Source organism: Ylistrum balloti, unplaced genomic scaffold, assembly GCF_031769215.1.
Source record: "Ylistrum balloti isolate Yb309-2 unplaced genomic scaffold, AGI_CSIRO_Ybal_v1 Utg369934, whole genome shotgun sequence".
NCBI lineage: Eukaryota > Metazoa > Mollusca > Bivalvia > Pectinida > Pectinidae > Ylistrum > Ylistrum balloti.
Window position 1 is genome coordinate 1321900 of NW_026782045.1, and position 18509 is coordinate 1340408.

The 18509-nt window shown below is 36.3% G+C and overlaps 1 pseudogene; it reads right to left on the reverse strand.

The window, feature by feature from the left end:
• Positions 1 to 14207: 14207 nt before the first annotated feature.
• LOC132547123 (uncharacterized) lies at positions 14208 to 18145 on the reverse strand (annotated as a pseudogene).
• Positions 18146 to 18509: the final 364 nt, after the last annotated feature.

Consider the following 18509-nt stretch of genomic DNA (forward strand, 5'->3'; position numbering starts at 1 on the left):
TCGTTACAAAGCACACAAATAAATCAATAACAATGTTCGTGTCAAGGACGAATCTCAATTTAACACGGATATTTTGAGGACTTCTCTCACATTGAATCTATAATCTGTCATTCTCGTCCATCATACTTCTTATTTAGAAGTGAGATTAGCCTGGATATTATTTCTTGTAAACTCGTTAAATGTTGTTCGAATAAGTCATGCTCATTTAAACTGAAAAAAAAACCGTTGCATATCATGCATATTGTGCAGTACTGGAAAACATTCAAAACAAGGACGCATCTCAATTTTGACCTCTCAAACTTCTATATTTTTCAAACTTTTTCGTGACAAATATTACGTAATATAAGAAAAAAATATCCGCAAAAAAAATTACAATCAAATGAAAAAGGATACGGAATGAAATATCCGGAATTAACATGGTAAGGGAAATAACTCTTAAGGTACAATTAAACAATTAAAGTATTTCAATATATATTTAGCAAATAAATCATCTCATATAGTTTGTATATAACAATAAACTTGTACCTACTCTGTGTAATGATATTGACCTAAATACAGGACCTCTATGTAACATATAACTGTACCTTCTTTGCATTGCAGAGAAAAAACACTCTAAAACAACTGATCTGAGGATACTCCAGACGATGTCGTTCGTACTTATTGATAAAGAAGCAGCTGAAATTCACATTTTGTAAACATGCCTTTATTTACGACATTATCGCATCGAATTCGTCAAATCCTTTAGACGTTTCCGTCAGATGACACATTTACATTATAATGTATGTCCTATTCAGAGTACACAGCGAGCCCTCGAATCGAGACATCGCAACTTTGTTTAACATCGACTAGTGGGACCCACTTTTATTAGTGAACTCAGCGAGCGCTGTAAGGTATTGTAGGTGGTATTACAAAACCAACAAACTTCAGCTACCGATCATACGTGTTTTCATAAGTTAAACATCTCCTTTTGGTAAGATCAGTACTAACAACACTTCCGGTTTGTACCATTTCAGAGATGAGGTAAATTTGACAATTAGCTTATTATGAAACAATGTCTGTACATAACTCATACAAGTTAATTAATATTAATTCAGTAATGTAGATGTTCTGTCCTTGTTTATTGTAAACCCCAAACTGGTAATAAAGAGGAGATGCTTAGAAACAAATTTGTGAACGAACGGAAGAGAAAGTGAATAAGAAAATGATACATAACAGAATAATGCATCCTATTTATGTAAATAATCCTACAATTTACGTATATTATACAATAACAAAATACAAAATACTTCATAAAGTTGTAATTCTCATTACATCAGTTTCCAGTGTTCGATATGATCGTCGTGCATAAGCGCACTTGTTCTAATACCTATTCTTAAATGCTTACCACACCTCCAAACATCCCCTTTCCAATTTTGTAATCCACTTTTTTTTTTATACATTCTCTCCGTATATAAACTGTATTCATTTCAACTTTTACTTATCACTCATGATGTAAGCGCGCGCGGAGAATCGAACCTCGGACGGCACGGAGAAAGACAAGTGTGTTACCACAGCGAAACTCGCCCACCACCTGATGATGATAAAGAAGAAGACGGTGATGAAAATGTAACACCAGATAGATAGTAGTCCGTGGTAACACATTGGTACATGTCGGCGTGCGTCTTCATGAAATCTTCTAAGATTTAAGGGTTTTTTTTAAATACTTAAGTGAAACCATGAATCAATTAATTCGAAAGTTGATCAACATGCGCTCACTTTTAGACGGTGCCAATTTCATTTGATTTAAATTTGTTTCGAAATCCAAACAGCGTTTTTATTGTATGTATATCTTTAAGCTTAGTATATTGACATAATGGTAGTGATTTTCTCCCATCAATGCTTTAGCTGGACACATTCGGTGACACGACCACGACAATCACAAAGACAATACTTACACTAAACATTAATAAATTATCAGACGTTTAACGACATGCCTATATCACTAACGTCACAGTTGATATTTCTCCATAGTTGCATATACAAATTGCGTTGAAAATCTGATATTTTCTCACATCAAGGCCTTGTTTAAAGCAGCCAACGACAAGACTACAACTATTTGTGTTCATAAAGGTATACAAATTTAACGACATATCCATACGCTTAAAGTGGCGGTATCTCTCCGTGCTTGAACATCTTCAATGTCACACAAGTAGATTTCCAATATTTTAGTTTTAATTGCAAGTAGTGAACATCCAGTGCAGCCGGTATTCCTTAAGCCATTTACATGCAGTTTCTTTATTTATTCAATTAGGTAATATTTCATAGGGCTGTTTACATAGTGCTTGTCAGCTGTTCCTTATCAATATAAACCTTAATTTGATATGATATAGACATAGATGTATATAACGCATATATATGCTATATAAATATTTCGTATCAAGGAAAATCATGGATACTGAACAAAAAGCAAAGTGATTACAGCTACAATGTAAAAAATGTTATAAATAAGTGCATTTATCATGCATTCACTTCCTGTTAATGAAACCTATTTAACGTTTTTTCTAACTTTGGTTTGATTGTGTTGTAGTTCTTTGTATATAACCATGTTTGTGATGTATAATCAATATCACAGATGCCAACCTTGTTCAACTTTCATTACAATTAGGTCAATGTCATATAAGAAAAGGTCAAGGTCATATAATAAAAGGTCAAGGTCATAACTAAAGCCATCTATCCTAAATTTACTATGTATTTTTGGGTAATGAAATCAAAATCTGTTTAAAAAACTTGTGTTATCCATTGAACGTTTAGTCCAATCAATTGATATTTTTCGCAGCCAAATTGCAACAGAAAGTGTTTTTTTGTATTTCAGAATGGTTGGGATATGCATTATGTATGTATAGTGTCACAGGTAAAAAAAACTGTATATATAAATCAACCCTTTTTCCTGTATTGATTAAAGCAGAAATAAACATAATTGCTAATTGGAACAAATTTAAAGTGTGACATCTACCTCCTAGATCAAACAGAATATGGAAAGTTAGTAGCATTGCTAACCGAGGTACAGAACAAATTTAAAGTGAGACATCTACCTCCTAGATCAAACAGAATATGGAAAGTTAGTAGCATTGCTAACCGAGGTACAGAACAAATTTAAAGTGTGACATCTACCTCCTAGATCAAACAGAATATGGAAAGTTAGTAGCATTGCTAACCGAGGTACAGAACAAATTAACCAACATAATCAATTCTGTATATTTTATGGATACTGTTAAATTAATCAATATAAATACTAGTTAAACATAATCAATATAAATACTAAACATATTGCGTCATGAATATTGCTTAAAAGCATTCAAATATATTGTATATTATTTGGTTTTGCTGTATTTTAAGACATTATATATCATCAATCAAAATCAATATGTATACTAGTTAAACATAATCAATATCAATATAAATACTAGTTAAAAATAATCAATATAAATAATAGTTAAACATAATCAATATAAATACTAGTTAAACATAATCAATATAAATACTAGTTAAACATAATCAATATAAATACTAGTTAAACATAATCAATACAGATACTAGTTAAACATAATCAATATAAATACTAGTAAAACATAATCAAAATCAAATGCTCAAAATCCCATGCAATTATTTCATGCGCATATTATTCTAAACAGCAATAACATCTCGTACAAGAAATATGAAACTAGTGAAAGTAATGAGGGTGCTGGAATGCCTACCTTATACAAAAGTCCGTCATTCTGACTAACAAAGATGTGTATCCTGTTTTGGTGTTTTATTGGTTAAATGTTTGGCATGAATTGCCATTATAAAATGGTTTGTTATAATTATGAGGATTTATGGTAAATATCATTTTTCCTATTTAAACAAATCTGAAATTTTCTTTTCCTCCATCAGTTCAGTACAGGTGCAAAGCGTGGTATGCGTATGTTTGAATGAAAATACGAAACTTGATTTATAGTAAGCTCCAAATTTACTTCATGAAAATATAATATGATGATAGCTTTTCTAGCAAAATCATTAGGTCAGAGGTCATCTGACATAAAAGCCCCGCACAAAATATCAATATTTGTATTGTCTATGTTCGTGGGCTTCATCATTTTTACTGTTCAGGCAAAATTGCGAGTGATGAAGTTTTCCCCCCTGAAAACTTGAACATATTTGGGGACCCATTTCACCACAATCTTGAACACAAATGACCGAATGATTATCTATGCTTGGCAAATCCAAGTCTCTGTCACTCAAAACATAACGTATCGGTACCTAGAATGGACAAAGTGCACCAAACTCACTGCTTGTGATATATGTTTTCATTTTTCTGTTGAATATGTGTGTGCAAACTCACAAACAGTTTCACTCCTTACCAATAAGGCCAGCTTGTTTCTTTGGAGGCCTTGTGGGCCTACACCAAACTAAGAGTGCTTTCGCGTATGCAGTTGAAACGGTTGGACCGGTTGAACCTGCAAGAAAAACGGCAGGTACAAATCGGGACCGAGGCTGAACCGCGGAATAATTGGTACGTGCAGTTTGAGGGGTCCAACTGTACCTAAAAAACAAACTTGCTGAATAACATTATTTTTCAGTATTTCAGCATAAAAAGTAGGGTCAGTGCACATATCTTCCGGAGCAGTGTGCTATAAAGTCTAAGTGAAATGGATGGTATCTTAAATTTAGTTTAATTCTTGACAGAAAATTCCGAAACTTTGCATTTTGAGCTTTATATATCTCAGATTCAACATTAGGTACAAGTGCGTTCGCGTATAGTGGATTAATTACAGACCACCTGAACCGTTTCAACCGAGTTACGCGAATGCAGCCTACGTCTTTTGTAGGCGTTCGGGACACACCGATTTCATTTGGAAAATTTAACGTCTCGAGATTAATCCAGTTATCACATCACATGTTCATTTCTGATGTCTGGTAACTACGTTTGAGATACATGATATATATACATCACTTTTTACATGAAAAAATATGTGAAAAAATACGAAACTAATGGTGAATACTTAAAGCTTACCAAAAAATTGAGCTACAGAATGTCACTTTGAAGACAACCCTAGAGAGGTTCCGTATTGTGACCGCCATTGTAAATATTAGTTTAGACATCCCAGAAAGGTGCCGAGAGAATATTTGACATCGTGTAAATATATGTCAGTCGTTTAAGTGGATTTGCCTCATGGTACTAGCAAAATTAACACGGATTGTTTTGAATATTCTTTTCAAAACATTGAGGAAAAAAAGGTGGGTTGTAAAAATGCATACCTTTCTTTTGACCAAAGCATTGACCTGTCTCGCTGTGGTACTGTACTGTGGTACTGTCGGTATAAATACAGATCATTGAAGGCAAACATCATAGTTGTTAGTATTATATGTGTTTCCGCTCGGAGATAAATCATTCACGGTTCAAATCAGTAGTATATCGTTTACTTACAAGCGTAACAGTGTGTTATGCCGTGTATTCGAGCAGTTATGTAAGATATGTATAACACCGTGGTTGATGGTTCGTCATACAATTTATCCTGACCAAAACATGGTTTTAATAATGTAATGACGCAGTTTTGATCAGATGTTTAAAAACTTCATACCTTGCACCCTCGAAGGGTTATCCTGATGTGTGACATCGTGTGAGGTTTTCGTTCCTTCCTTATCTAGTCGTCCTGTACATGTGCATTCACAACACAGCGATGTTACACGGTGTACCCACATGTACACTGAACCAGGAAGCCCTGATATAGATAATTCTGTCTGCGTTACAAAAAACGTACCAGGTGCATATTACGGAAAATTGGTCTCTGGGTATACACAATATCTAGATGTCTGGGTATACACAATATCTAGATGTCTGGGTATACACAATATCTGGGTCTCTGGGTATACACAATATCTAGATGTCTGGGTATACACAATATCTAGGTCTCTGGGTATACACAATATCTAGATGTCTGGGTATACACAATATCTGGGTCTCTGGGTATACACATTATCTAGATGTCTGGGTATACACAATATCTGGGTCTCTGGGTATACACAATATCTAGATGTCTGGGTATACACAATATCTAGGTCTCTGGGTATACACAATATCTAGATGTCTGGGTATACACAATATCTGGGTCTCTGGGTATACACATTATCTAGATGTCTGGGTATACACAATATCTGGGTCTCTGGGTATACACAATATCTAGATGTCTGGGTATACACAATATCTGGGTCTCTGGGTATACACATTATCTAGATGTCTGGGTATACACAATAGCTAGGTCTCTGGGTATACACAATATCTGGGTATCTGGGTATACACAATATCTAGGTCTCTGGGTATACACAATATCTAGATGTCTGGGTATACACAATATCTAGATGTCTGGGTATACACAATATCTAGATGTCTGGGTATACACAATATCTAGATGTCTGGGTATACACAATATCTAGATGTCTGGGTATACACAATATCTAGATGTCTGGGTATACACAATATCTAGGTCTCTGGGTATACACAATATCTAGATGTCTGGGTATACACAATATCTAGATGTCTGGGTATACACAATATCTAGGTCTCTGGGTATACACAATATCTAGATGTCTGGGTATACACAATATCTAGGTCTCTGGGTATACACAATATCTAGATGTCTGGGTATACACAATATCTGGGTCTCTGGGTATACACAATATCTGGGTCTCTGGGTATACACATATCTAGGTCTCTGGGTATACACAATATCTAGATGTCTGGGTATACACAATATCTGGGTCTCTGGGTATACACAATATCTAGATGTCTGCGTATACACAATATCTGGGTCTCTGGGTATACACAATATCTAGATGTCTGGGTATACACAATATCTAGATGTCTGGGTATACACAATATCTGGGTCTCTGGGTATACACAATATCTGGGTCTCTGCGTATACACAATATCTAGATGTCTGGGTATACACACTTTCTAGATCTCTGGGTATACACAATATCTAGATGTCTGGGTATACACAATATCTGGGTCTCTGGGTATACACAATATCTAGATGTCTGCGTATAAACAATATCTAGATGTCTGCGTATACACAATATCTGGGTCTCTGGGTATACACAATATCTGGGTCTCTGGGTATACACAATATCTGGGTCTCTGGGTATACACAATATCTGGGTCTCTGGGTATAAACAATATCTGGGTCTCTGGGTATACACAATATCTTGGTCTCTGGGTATACACAATATCTGGGTCTCTGGGTATACACAATATCTGGGTCTCTGGGTATACACAATATCTAGATGTCTGCGTATACACAATATCTGGGTCTCTGGGTATACACAATATCTGGGTCTCTGGGTATACACAATATCTAGATGTCTGGGTATACACAATATCTGGGTCTCTGGGTATACACAATATCTGGGTTCGGGTATACACAATATCTGGGTCTCTGGGTATACACAATATCTGGGTCTCTGGGTATACACAATATCTAGGTCTCTGGGTATACACAATATCTGGGTCTCTGGGTATACACAATATCTGGGTTCGGGTATACACAATGTCTAAATGTCTGCGTATACACAATATCTGGGTTCGGGTATACACAATATCTGGGTCTCTGGGTATACACAATATCTGAGTCTCTGGGTATACACAATATCTGGGTCTCTGGGTATACACAATATCTGGGTCTCTGGGTATACACAATATCTAGATGTCTGGGTATACACAATATCTAGATGTCTGGGTATACACAATATCTGGGTCTCTGGGTATACACAATATCTAGATGTCTGGGTATACACAATATCTGGGTCTCTGGGTATACACAATATCTGGGTCTCTGGGTATACACAATATCTAGATGTCTGGGTATACACAATATCTGGGTCTCTGGGTATACACAATATCTAGGTCTCTGGGTATACACAATATCTGGGTCTCTGGGTATACACAATATCTGGGTCTCTGGGTATACACAATATCTGGGTCTCTGGGTATACACAATATCTGGGTCTCTGGGTATACACAATATCTGGGTATACACAATATCTAGATGTCTGCGTATACACAATATCTGGGTCTCTGGGTATACACAATATCTAGATGTCTGGGTATACACAATATCTGGGTCTCTGGGTATACACAATATCTGGGTCTCTGGGTATACACAATATCTGGGTTCGGGTATACACAATGTCTAGATGTCTGGGTATACACAATATCTGGGTCTCTGGGTATACACAATATCTGGGTCTCTGGGTATACACAATATCTAGATGTCTGGGTATACACAATATCTGGGTCTCTGGGTATACACAATATCTGGGTCTCTGGGTATACACAAACTCTAGAAAACTGTGAAAACATAAAATCTATGTCTGGGTATCTAGGTTTCTGGGTATACACAATATCTGGGTATACACAATATCTAGATGTCTGGGTATACACAATATATGGGTATACACAATATCTGGGTCTCTGGGTATACACAATATCTGGGTTCGGGTATACACAATATCTGGGTCTCTGGGTATACACAATATCTGGGTCTCTGGGTATACACAATATCTGGGTTCGGGTATACACAATATCTGGGTCTCTGGGTATACACAATATCTGGGTTCGGGTATACACAATGTCTAGATGTCTGCGTATACACAATATCTGGGTTCGGGTATACACAATATCTGGGTCTCTGGGTATACACAATATCTAGATGTCTGGGTATACACAATATCTGGGTCTCTGGGTATACACAATATCTGGGTCTCTGGGTATACACAATATCTGGGTTCGGGTATACACAATGTCTAGATGTCTGCGTATACACAATATCTGGGTTCGGGTATACACAATATCTGGGTCTCTGGGTATACACAATATCTAGGTCTCTGGGTATACACAATATCTGGGTCTCTGGGTATACACAATATCTGGGTTCGGGTATACACAATGTCTAGATGTCTGGGTATACACAATCTCTAGATCTCTGGGTATACATAATATCTAGATGTCTGGGTATCTAGGTTTCTGGGTATACACAATATCTGGGTATACACAATATCTAGATGTCTGGGTATACACAATATATGGGTATACACAATATCTGGGTATCTGGGTATACAAACTTTCTAGATCTCTGGGTATACACAATATCTGGGTCTCTGGGTATACACAATATCTGGGTATCTGGGTATACACAATATCTAGATGTCTGGGTATACACAATATCTGGGTCTCTGGGTATACACATTATCTAGATGTCTGGGTATACACAATATCTGGGTCTCTGGGTATACACAATATCTAGATGTCTGGGTATACACAATATCTAGATGTCTGGGTATACACAATATCTGGGTATCTGGGTATACACACTTTCTAGATCTCTGGGTATACACAATATCTGGGTCTCTTGGTATACACTATATTTAGGTCTTTGAGTACATAATAGCTTTAATTACTTGAAATTAGGAAATACTTTATGCTGTGTTAAATGAAAATGACTTTATGTGAAATGTGACATCTTAAATTCGTTTATATCCTTAATTCGTTTTAAAGATAACCTTAAAGTTGACATACATTTGCCTTAATGGAAACATGCCCCTTTGAATTCATGAGAAACTATCCCTTAATAACTTTTTAAGGATATTTGAAATTTGAAATAAAGAGTTATTTATATCTGTTTCTTTCTTTTGTCTTGGAAATTCTGCATAACTGATGACAAACTATCCATACTTAATGTTAAGTGCGTTAGGCTAAAGACTGAATGCGAAACGTTACAAGTGGACATTGATATGATCGTTGTTCTGATCTACAACTACTGTACGCCTTTCTCATGGTCAATGAAAATGCATTGGCCAAAATATTGCGCATTTACTATTTTGTCGTACCTAGATAGAGTCGTCCAAATAAAGGGTCTGATATGTTTCATGACTGGACTTCACAAATGCAATGGTAAATTAGGGTTACTTAAAAATGTCTGTCTTGTTCAAACAACTGATTACCTTATATCAATTTACTTATAATGAGTTGTACATACCTGATTGTAAGTTGTATGTTCAAGAAAGTAGCTCTTGTTTTAAGTGGCCCAAACACCCCGCTGTACAACAAAAAACTAGTGTATTGGTTCAAGCAATCTTCTTAATGATCAAACCTCTATGTTATAGACTTTCAACGATGACAATGTGTTTCGGGGAGTGTTTTGTGACCATTCAATGATAATGAACTGAGAATATCGCCTTTATATCCGTGGTCATTTGTTCGTTCGTTGATCTTCTGTTTTTAAACAGAATTGAATTCATTTGATGCGTACCTCGTTGTACAAGTATTGCTTAATGTGGAACTGATCGGGGAAAAAATCCCAAATAGCCTCGACAGAAATCTTTGATTTCGTCTGCTGTAAGTTATGGCGATTTGATGGGAACTACTGGATGAATCCTTCACAATTTTTCTATGTAGAGTCTCCTGTGGCTCTTGTACTTTGTTCACTTTGAAAACGACCAGAATTACGAAATGGGCGATAGGGTGTCCCTGATCATAATTAATACATGTACATTACCATGCATGTATACGAATATGATTTTAAGAACAAAGATGAGAAGGGAGATATCAAAGGCATGAAGAATGAAACGTCATGTGATAGTGGTTTCGAAAATCCCACCATACAATCTTGATCATTGTGTTAATACAGTTTATAAGTAATTAGGTATAAAAAGTATTATCATTCGTACCGAGTTAGGTAGTATTGTATCGTTCCAACACGATATCTGTTATAAAAGTCTTAACTGAATTGTTTATCTTGTACATATTATATCTCATACTACAAAGACAGCGAAATGTATACATTTCACTTGCCTGTTCTCATTTAGACTAACAATAATTCATAAACACAAAACTCAACTGGTCTGGGTCTGGTAGTTTATTTTGTTTTCTTTCATGTCGAACATTCTGTATCATTTGTATTCATGTCTTGGTTAAATTGATAAACCATCTACAGGTTTCAACAAAACTGATCCCTGCGACCTCGAATATAGGTCAAGGTCATTTATTTTCGAAAATTTTGTTACGCTTCATTCCAGGATCTTACATACAAACAGTCAGATTATTTCATTTGAATAATTGTTCATGCGATTTGTCGGGCTTTGTCTGAAGAATGTTCCAGCGTTACATCATGATGTTTAGCCATTGAGAAGAAGTCGTTCAAAAGGAAAAGTGACGCTGCCGGGCGCCATATTTATGCCGATGTTCTGACACATTTTTCGATAATTGCGACATTCCTAGACTTTCTCGTGATTTCATAAACCATTCCAGGGTGCGATTTTCATCACCTAACAGTGCACACAGAAGTCATGTCATATCTTGCCCAACTAAACCTTTCCGAAGTTCGTGACAATCACTATTAGTTAGCTACAAGTCTGTATCTAAACAGGTGTTGATTCATGTGCCATACTGTGGCGCGTTATTAGGAATATCAATTATATGCTTATGGAGGAAAATCGTTTAATAAAACAATACAACGCCTAATATGGCAGGAAAGTCAACAATTTAATGTATGCTGTGTTGACGATTCCTTGTCGTAATTCATGTTCTTTTCAACGAGATTGTCGCAGAATAACACTATATAATGTATCACTACCTCCTGAACAACCAACGATTAAGGAATATTGAAGGTAAACAAATAGGGATTGCTTCTTACTAAAAGAAGATAGATTCAGGTCACCTCTTGGCACTTTGTACTGTCACTACAGAGACATCACAGCTATCCTCTGTCAGACCTCTGTGTGATATACATACAGACACCACAGTTATCCTCTGTCAGACCTCTGTGTAATATACATACATAGAGACACCACAGCTATCCTCTGTCAGACCTCTGTGTGATATACATACATAGAGACACCACAGTTATCCTCTGTCAGACCTCTGTGTGATATACATACATAAAGACACCACAGCTTTCCTCTGTCAGACCTCTGTGTGATATACATAGAGACACCACAGCTATCCTCTGTCAGACCTCTGTGTGATATACATACATAAAGACACCACAGCTTTCCTCTGTCAGACCTCTGTGTGATATACATAGAGACACCACATCTATCCTCTGTCAGACCTCTGTGTGATACACAAACAGACACCACAGCTATCCGCTGTCAGACTTCTGAGACACATGCATACATGTGTCATCGTCAGACTACTGAGACACATGCATACATGTGTCATCGTCAGACTTCTGGGAGACATGCATACATGTGTTATCGTCAGACTTCTGAGACACATGCATACATGTGTAATTGTCAGACTTCTGGGAGACATGCATACATGTGTTATCGTCAGACTTCTGAGACACATGCATACATGTGTCATTGTCAGACTTCTGGGAGACATGGATACATGTGTCATTGTCAGACTTCTGTTAACTATCCTCCGTCTGTTTTTACGAGACACGTATATATTTAAAAAAAAAACAATTTCACACCCCATACAGTATGAAAAAGAGCGAAATTTCAACTGTATCTCTTTAATGCCATTGATCATTACGTAAATTATAACAAATACTGGAAGTACAAAATAGAATAAATAAAACATAATAATAGAAACACCACATCTTGGTATATCAGTGAAAATAACAAATGTAAATACAGACTAAAAACATGAAAAAATAAAGATAGACATTACATGTATAACGTCTTATAAAAATAAATTGGGCATCATGTAAAATACATTCTTGGAATACCTATCTAAACTTATCATTATATGTGTTTCAAAAGTCCATTAAATTTATAGACTTTATTTTATGAAATACAATATATAATTACAAGAGCCCCAAATGGCCTGCACTGAAAATTTTACTTAAATCAATAATACAAAACACCACTCCATTTACCAAGAGCTTAATTCTTTCTGAGGACATTTACCTTTATCTTATAATATCAATGAAGAAAAACCTACATATCTAAAATTTGAGTGTGATCCATCCAGTACTTTTTAAGAAATACTTAATGGCAGTAACAAGTTTTGTTTAAAGATAGAAAGGCAGGCGATGAACCACAAACAAAGAGCAATTTAAATCTAAATTCAATGATTGTACAATAATAAGAAAGTCTTTACGAAAAGCTGACTTGGCTGAGTATGAACAAAATTTTTTATACCTATTACAAAAGTTACTTGAAATTATAGAATGTAAGTGAAATAACCATTTTAATTTTTCAAGACACTCAAAGGATATGTAGTCATCATTTTATAAACATCATCACATGGGACCAACGCACAAATTTATTGCAAAAACATTCTTAGTTGAAATAAATTCTGGCACTTTTAGTGGCAGAAATCAGAATGCTGGACAATATTTCCTCAAACTCTACTTTTAGATCAGGATTACTGTAAATGAGGGAGGAAGGAAAGAGGAAATGTGTCACAAACCTGGTCCATGTCAAATGTTGATCAAGGAGCTAGACTTGGTTACTTTGAGAGTCTGATGAAGGGAAAAATCCAAACAAGAAAACTTCATTCTCAATGATAAGGAAACCTTTGTTTGAAGATATACCTCCAACTGACGTTGTTGTTGACAATCTACATGTTTTTTCCAGAAATGACAAAGCCCTTCTACATTTTTCTACTTCTGTTTTACGTAATTTAGACTGATGAGATTTACTGCAGTCTTCAAATGATTTTCTTTTTCCTCTTGTAGAACTTGTACATCTATTGGCATTGTTATTAATCAGTTTAGTTTTGTCACACAAAAGCACCTTATTTTTCTCTGCTTTATCACTTAGCCCCTTATTTTCATTTTGTAAAAAAGTTACATTTTCAGCTAATGTGTTGTGTCGATTTATCTGATTTTCCTCTTCCATAATCTCCACCATTTTTTGCATACTGTGACGCTCTATTCCTACTTTCCAGTTGTAAGATACTTTTTTCAAATTTTCTACAAACTCATTGTACTGTCTCCCACCTTTTTTACATGTTTTTAGTCCTCTTTGTTTCAACTCGTGAAGCAAAGTTTTGAAATTGTGAATTTGTTGAGTGTCAACATTAAATGAAACATTAAGTTGATATTCGAGAATCTGAAGAAACTGTAAAATTTGATCAGATATAGACCGACTCAAAAAAACTGGATTTAAGAATATGAAAAAGAATGTATCTGCTGATATACATCTGGATACAGCTAACCTGTTGACAATGTCAGGTATGATCACAATACATCTGCATTTTGTAGAACTGATAGTCTGGAAGCATTTCCAGCTCACAACAAATGTTAAAGTTAAACAAACTCCCCTGTCTACTTCTGATTCTTGTTTGTGATCAGGGTATAATATGTATTCCTTTAATGGTTTTCTTCTGTAAAGCTAAAAATTGACAGTCTCTGTTTTCACAAAATAACTGTCACCCAGTACATTTATAATTCTATAGTCCCATCCAACTCCCAAAATTTTCTCCATGTCCTGTCGATTTTTTATATTATAAAAAAACCCTGTGCTTGGTGACCTTGTATATTCTTGCATTATTTTGCATTGGCTTAAAATCTTCCATTTCCATAACAGGAATCCTAATTGTGATTCTTGAATCTTTTAGGCTCGTTGATAAGTGTTCTTTTATCTGGATCTGCAATACAAAGTGTATCACATATAAACAATAAGCATTATAAATATTGATTACATATCACATCATAGACAATAGATCCAACAGGAATCTTGACCCCCACCATTGTAAATGACCTTTACTGATTACATCCCAGCTAAATCTTTTTTCTGAACTTCTTGTCTCTTTCCTCTTGATGTTCTGTTCCATTGACAAAATATGCACCATATGAGTGTAGATAAAATATAGCTATAACCAACTTCAACTGTCATAATCCCAGATGGGCAAATGTTGGTAATTTTACTTTCCCAATCATCTTCAAATTGAACAGGCAATGCTGGGGTTGACAAACCTACATATGAATTTGAGAAATATCCTTCTGGTATTTTTTGAGAAGCAGCTATAATACACATTGTTTCTGGACAGACAACTTACTGCAGAATGAAATGAAGGTCGCCAAAAAGTTTGAAACCATCCACTGATGATGGTTGGAAAAAAATAGAATTGATGCCAGTCAGATTTGGACTCTGCAATACAGAATAGTTTGAAAGTCATTAAACTGTCAAAACTCATGTCACTGGCCTGCTGCATTTAAAGTGTAAAAATTTTTGAAGAGAGGTCTGACAGATGTCAGGACAGACAATGTAATTTTGGGACATCTATGTTATGACATCATTATTCAAGGAAATCAACAACACAACATACAATATTTCGAATCTGAAATTTTAAACATATGAAGCAGTTGTGTAAAAATGTCAATTAATTGATCAAAACACTGTAACACATTTTCATCAGAGTAATATAAATGGATTGTGGCTAGTGAAGACATATAAAACAGATGAAGAACTTTCACCACTAGTGGCCTACCAATAACAGGGTTCAATCTAAATTAGTTTACTTCTGTAAGAATAAATTTGAAATTTGAAATGTCATCAAGAATCAAAATCTCAGAAGATGTCTACTGTTCTACATGTACCTGACTGTTGAATTTCTTTTCTGAATGTTTCATCATGGTCAATTCCTGTTAACCCGAAGCAATGTAAAATGATTTTACAAAAGTAAATCATTTTTAGTATACACTTACTGTAAGTTTTTTGCAAAGAGAATTTTCAATTGTAGAAGCTATTGATACCAGGTCCTCCTTCCTTCTCCACTCATCATAGTACTTAGGCCAGCCTACAATAACATATACTCAACAAAAAAAAGAAGGTTAACATGTTTCCTTGGCGAATGCCTGTAAATGAGTGAAAACAAAATGACGTTTGTGCAATATTAGAAAATGGTAATGTTTTACATTACAAAATCCAAGGGGGTTACCAAAATAATTCAAGAGCTGCACGAGGTTTTCTGCGACTAACTTGTATCTTCGCTTGAATTTCATAAACATTCAAACTGACAACTGTTCCTTAGATCCTTAGGACTTAGAAATCACCGAATCTTGCTATATATCAACTTTATCATTATGCCCCGGCTGTCACAAGTACAGAGAGAAAGGGCTGTAGGCATGATCCAGGCTGGGGAGTCTCGCCGTCGAGTTGCACGGCATTTTGGTTGCAGTGTTAAGACAATTTGCCAGTTGGTAAGTCGTTTAAACCAAACTGGGTCAACATCCGATCGTCCCCGAAGCGGCCGACCCCGTAAAACGACCACCAGGGATGACCGTTGTATACGATTGATACACTTGCGCAATCGACTCGTAACCGCAGTAGAGACTACAAGGACATTGTTTGGGCGTCGTGTGTCTCCCTAAACAGTCCGCAACAGGTTGAGGGCATACCAGTTGAAAGCGCGACGTCCCTACACTGGACCCAATTTATTGTGACGTCACCGTAATAATCGGTGTAAATGGACCCGTGTTCACAATGTTCTGTTTTCAGATGAGTCCAGGTTTTGTCTGCAATACGGTGACGGAAGGCGCAGAGTGTGGAGGCGACGAGGGGAGCGTTTTGCGAGCTGCTGCGTCGCAGAACGGGACCGCTTTGGCGGCGGAAGTGTAATGGTTTGGGGTGGTATTTGTGGGGGGACTCGTACCAGGCTTGTTGTGTTAAATGGCAATTTAACCGGCATTCGATATCGGGACGAAATTTTAAGACCAGTGGTTCTGCCATTCTTAAGACGCCATGGAGTTGGCGCCATTTTTCAACAGGATAACGCACCAGCGCACACCAGTCGCGTCAGCAGAACTTTCTTGCAGCAGAATAACGTACAGGTGTTAGATTGGCCATCTAAATCACCTGATTTGTCACCGATTGAGCATGTCTGGGACGTTCTTGGGCGACGCGTGAGAGAACGTCTAAATCAGCCGTCAAACTTGCAGGAGCTGACCCAAGCCTTGATCGCTGAATGGAACAACATCTCTCCTCGAATTATCCGCCGGTTTACGAGTTCCATGCGACGACGCTGCAATGCTGTTTACTTAGCAAACGGTGGCCATACCCGTTACTAGTGGTGTTACCTTTGAAATTGACCCCAATGTCCTTTACAGTCGAATAAAATCAACTGAACGCAAAGTTTTATAATGAACCATGACTACAGTTTTATCAGAATTGATCAATTACTTTATTCGTACATGATTGGTAAGGATTTATGAAGGGGTTAATTAATTAATCACAATAAAGTAGCGTATCTTTCTTTTTTTTGTTTAGTATATTTCACAAGTTTATACATGTAACTTGGAGCACTCATGACATTGGAATGGAACAAAACATATTGGAATGGGCATCTTGTTTTAACCATAAATATCAAAAGGACAAATTCACAATGTGTTTTTGTGGTGACCTTTACTAATATTGTTATGATTTATATCAACATTATGATAATGAGCCTTACAATAACTACAACCTCTGATCATGAGAATAAAAAGTATTAATGTACATATACATATAATTATTTACTTTTTTCTTTTCAATATTAATTTTTCTAAACCATAATGATACAAACGATTTGATGCGTGTATCCACCTTAATTTGGTGACTGCATAGAACAAACTTATTGAAACAATTACCAATGTAATGGATTTTCACTTTTTCTTTGATTTCATCCTCTATTGTGACCTGTCATAATCTGTTTTGTCAAGCCAGCTTAGGCCTATAGCAGGGACTACTGGTTCTGCGATGGACAGCTGGTAGGGAAGAATTTGCAAGCTCACTGTAAAAAAACTACGTTAGTGTATTCAAAATCGTTCTTTCGATCTAAATGCCCCCTCGACGTCTGAATGTTTCCAATTTCCAGACCACTCCTTAGGGGAACTTGATTGCATATAATGACCTAATATTATGAGGACCTGTGATAATGCATATTGTATACTTGACAGACATGTCGGTCTGGATTTCCTAGGGTACGAAATTTACATGGACTTCACCAGCCGGAATAAAAAGCCACATTCTGAATCGAATCAGAATTCAAGATACTTGTTACATAGTGATATCATTGGTTTCAATGCAATGAAACTTACTTGTATGTACTGACCTGTCGACCTTCCTTGGTGACTATTTCAAACTTACGTTGACTACGGCACTCTTCCAAGTCCTCGTGCTTTGAAGACTCCATCATTTTTATGTCTGTGATCACGTGATTTAGAATAGGGGAGATAATCCATGCGAATAACAACTATTTCGCAACATGATGTATATGTGTCAGATTTCTGTGAGACATACAAGCATTTGTCATTGTCAGATTTCTGTTAGACCATCCTCGATACTCCAGTGGTTACAATCACATTCGCTCTGTGCACCCCTGGAACCATCCTCGGTAATCTAAGGGTTACGATCACTTTCGCTCTCTGTACCCCTGGAACCATCCTCGATACTCCAGGGGCTACGATCACTTTCGCTCTCTGTACCCCTGGAACCACCCTCGATACTCCAGGGGCTACGATCACTTTCGCTCTCTGTACCCCTGGAACCACCCTCGATAC